This window comes from Octodon degus, unplaced genomic scaffold (genome assembly GCF_000260255.1).
Source record: "Octodon degus isolate 3935 unplaced genomic scaffold, OctDeg1.0 scaffold00045, whole genome shotgun sequence".
Taxonomy (NCBI): Eukaryota; Metazoa; Chordata; class Mammalia; order Rodentia; family Octodontidae; genus Octodon; species Octodon degus.
In genome coordinates, this window is record NW_004524621.1 from 8,634,313 (window position 1) to 8,638,622 (window position 4,310).

Below are 4,310 nucleotides of genomic sequence, written 5' to 3' on the forward strand. Positions count from 1 at the left end.
AAGAAATCAAGCAGACAAGGGTTACTGGACAACCAGAGTTAGGTCCCACAGTGACAAACATGGACACAGGAGGTAGGAGGCAAACAAATTTATTTAAAAGATGCAAAGGCAAGAAAGTAAAGGTCCAGCCAGCTGGGAGGGGGTTCTGAGTGGGATACTCTCAAGGGCTCTTTAGGGCTTTTTATAGGAGGGATTTAGAAGGTAGTTTGGGCCATTGTGTGAGCAATATCTTGATCCTATAGGAGACTACATAATTTTAGGGTTGAAAATCTGTAGTGTCTCCCCAGTGTCTTTGCAGGGCCCGTGTGCCCTTGAGCCAGTAGTCTGCATCATCAGGCTCTGAAGAGCTCCCAGATAGTCAAAGGCCACCTGGCAGTTGTTTTTGTAAGATTCATAGAGGGTTGTGACTCAGAAGACTATTTTAGGCCTTTTCACTCCATTTTAAGACTCCTGTCCTTACTACGTAATAAAATCCCAACTCCTGTTTCATTAATTCCTGTAATGGAAGGAAGAAAAGAACAGATAGATGGAGGGAAAAAAGGAGTAAGGAAAGAAAGAAAGGGACTTCGTGGTGGTTCATTAATCCTGTCCCTGTCCTAAACTACAGCCAAAATTTTATGGTCTTCAAAACCTTAACCATGATACATTTAAGATAATTACCATCTTCTAGTAAGTAAAAAGAAATCTCAATTGTAAAAGGTACATATTCCAAGTTATTTGCAGTATACATCCAACAGAAAGACATAGGTTTGCATTTAGTTTGTTTGGCTCAAAATAAAGAGGTTTCATAGTTTAGGTGATTCAGAATAAACACAATATCATAGTTTGGGGTTTTTGCAAGGGGAACAATGTAATACAGGACACATATTATAATAGTTTATAAGGAATCACCCAAGAATCATATACAAGTGCAGGAAATCTATCCACACACTAAATATTAAAGAATCCAGTTGAGGGCCTGGATCCTACTTCACGGATCTGTACCAGAAAGGCCCAAAGGTCAGTGGTGGAAGTTATGCCAGCAGGATGAAGGATCTGTGCTAGCAGGCTGAGGGACCTGATGTGGAGCTAGAAGCAATGCCCAAGTTAAGTGCCAGAGCTCTCGAAAAGTACCACAGCCGTCCTCAGCAACAGGAGTTCCCCAGCTCCTCCAGCAATGAGGAAAGCCGAGTGCCCATCAGGAAAGCCAGTGCAACAAGCTTCTCCATGAGGCTGAACAGTACACCATCTTCCCCTCCAGAGCCAGGAAGTGATGCTCAAGATGAGGACCAGAGCTCCTCCAAAGTTCATCGGGAAAGCCAGCTTGATAAGGTCCTACAGCAGAACAGCCAAAGAGAACCAACAGCTTCTCCAAACAGCATCCCTAACAGTGTTTTAGCAGCTTCTCCGGTTCTGCCTTTTATGCTACTGCCAACAACACTTAGGTGGGCCTCCTATACCCAGCACCACACTAGTGTAATTCAGCGGGGTGTAATAAATTGGCCACTTGTTAGAAATCCACTACACACTATAGCCCCGAAGCTAATTAAGAACTGGACACATACAATTTAGAGAATCTGGAGCAGCCAAATGGGAACAGATTGCATGTAATTTGTCATTTGGATTTTGTATTTATTTATTTTGATTTGTGTATTTTGTATAGGACCCTATGTAGGTCGGACTCGTGATGATCCTCCTGTTTTCACCCTCCCCAGCGCTGGGGTTACAGGCATGTGCCACCACGCTGGACTTTGACTCTGGCTCAGCATGCTCCGGGGGTGGGGGTGGGGGTGGGGTGGGGGCCGGGCTGGCGCAGCCGGACTCTGGTTCCTGGACTTGCCAAAGTGGGTGCTTAGTCTAAAGAGCTATCTCACGGGCTCTAGCTTGTCATTTGGATAATGAGATTGGTTCTTAAAAAGTTAGGATGGGGCTGGGGATATAGCTCAGTGGCGTAAGTACCAGCCTGGCAAGCGCAAAGTCCTGAGTTCAATCCCCAGTACCGCAAAAAAAAAAAAAAAAAAAAAAAAAAAGTTAGGATGGCCACAAAGGTAAAGCCGTAGTAGTTGTAACACACAGAATAAGTCACTTAGTAATGTCAGTGTTTTTAAAAACTGTTCCTACTTAAAGTGTGAGTGTGGGACTGGTGAGATGGCTCAGTGGTCTAAAGCACCTACATAGAACAAGTTTAACAAAGCACAGGGACCACAGTTCAATCCCCCAGCACCACATGCCAGCCAGCCCCACCCCCTGGTGGGCTGAGCTGGCCACACACACACACACACATACACACACAATAAATAAATAAAAATAAAAAAAATTAAAAAAAAATAAAGTGTGAGTGCTCACCTATTTGAAATAATTTTTAGGGGCCGGGAAGACAGTTCAGTGGCATAAGCACCTGCCAGTAAGCACAAGTTCCTGAGTTTTATTTCTGGTACAAAAAAAAAAGATTTGACTGAGTAATCTTCACTAAAACAAAATAAGAATAAGCCCAGCATGATGGCACATGCCTGAAATCTCAGCCCTCAGGAGGCTGAGGCACGATTATCATAAGTTCAAGGCCAGACCAAAATACATACTAAGGCCCTGTCTTTTTTTTTCCCCCGTCTTTAAAAAAAGAATAAATTACACAAAAATGAAAATGTTATTGAAATTACCATGATTTTACAGGTTTTATAAAATAACCTGTATTTTGTAAAATCCTGTGATTTCTATAAAAATCTAGAGAAGGTACTAAAGATAGAATTAAATTTTAATTGTGCCTGCTCTGATTGACCCACTGCCTTTGAGAACCTTAACATACAACTATGTTAACAGTCTGTGTAGTCTACATAAGCCAGTTTCTACATAGCACCATTTTGAGTTTTTTAAAAATTTAATTTAATTTAATTTTTTTTGGTTTAGTTTTGTTTTGTCTTTTGGTGATGTGGTACTGAGGATGAGCCCAGGGTACTATTTCTCTGTCCTCCAGTTTCTTCATTTATAAAGCATGTGCAATAATACCAAATGCATACTGGGCACAGCAGCACATACCTGCGGTTGCAGCACTCAGGATGCTGAGGCAGGAGAATTGCCATTAGTTCTAGGCAAGCCTGCACTACACAGTGAAACCCTACTTCAAAAAAAAAAAAAAAAAAGTTCAACTTGTAAAGTTGTTGTGAGAATTTAATGAGCTATCAGTAATATCTATATTTTCAAATAGCATGTAGCAAATTCTGTAAAGATTTAGAGTAAATAATATGTAACATTACAGTGTGACTAAATAAGTTTTATACTTGTGTAAGGTAGTGTATTATTGATGTATCAAATGATATTGCTTACCTCTGTTACCATATATATATATATATACACACACACACACACACACACACACACACACACGACCTGCTTACCATGAAAATCTGGGTAGCTTCTCAAATACCCTCTGTGGTAGTTACTTTCATGTATCAACTTGACTGGGGGAGGGGGGTAAGGGATTCCCAAATAGCTGTTAAACTATTTCTAGGTGTATGTGTTAGGTGTTTCAGAAAAAATTAGGATTGGAATAGATTGAATAAAAAAGATCTACACTACCAGCATTGGAGGCATCGACATATCTGAGTTTTGTTAAGGGCAGGGTAAGTGTGAATTCACTCAGTTCTTACACAGACATCACAGCTCCTAATTCTCAGTGGCCTGTGTCCTCAGTGGCTCCTGTCCTTAGTTCTCCCAGTCCTTCAACCTGTCTCTGCCTGTCACTGTCTCTCTCTCTCCCTTCCTCCCCTGTCCCTCTGTGTCTCTCTCCTTCCTCGCTTGCTCTGATTCAGTTTTCATGGAGAAGGCTAAATAATACACCCTGTGAGAACCCTCTCTTGCTAGCAGCCCATCTCTTCGATGTTCCCATTGGATATTTCATCTTTGTGCCAACACATACAAGATGTAATTTAAAAACTACAGTAAATGTTTAAATTTTAAAAAGTATTACAGAAAAAGACGAATTACATTAATCCCCCCTATGGCCCAACCCGTGGGTTAGTCAACGAGGACCCTAGAGGGGGAGTGGGGATGAGAAGGGACAGGAGACACAAAGAATGTGGACAAGACAGGATTCTGATCAAGTCCCGTTTATTCAGGGGAGGTGCTAGGTATATATAGGGGGTGTAGGAATGAGGAAGTCTCGGCTCTAGGGGGTCAGCAGGTATGGGGAAGGTGTCACCTCTAGGGCATAGCATGTGATTCACGGGGAATGGGCAAGGTGAGAAGGACCATAAACTTAACTCAGCAGGGGAATAGAAACTTAAGAAAATGGCTGATGCTATTATAAAGTGGATACCAATTAATGGCTTCCCACA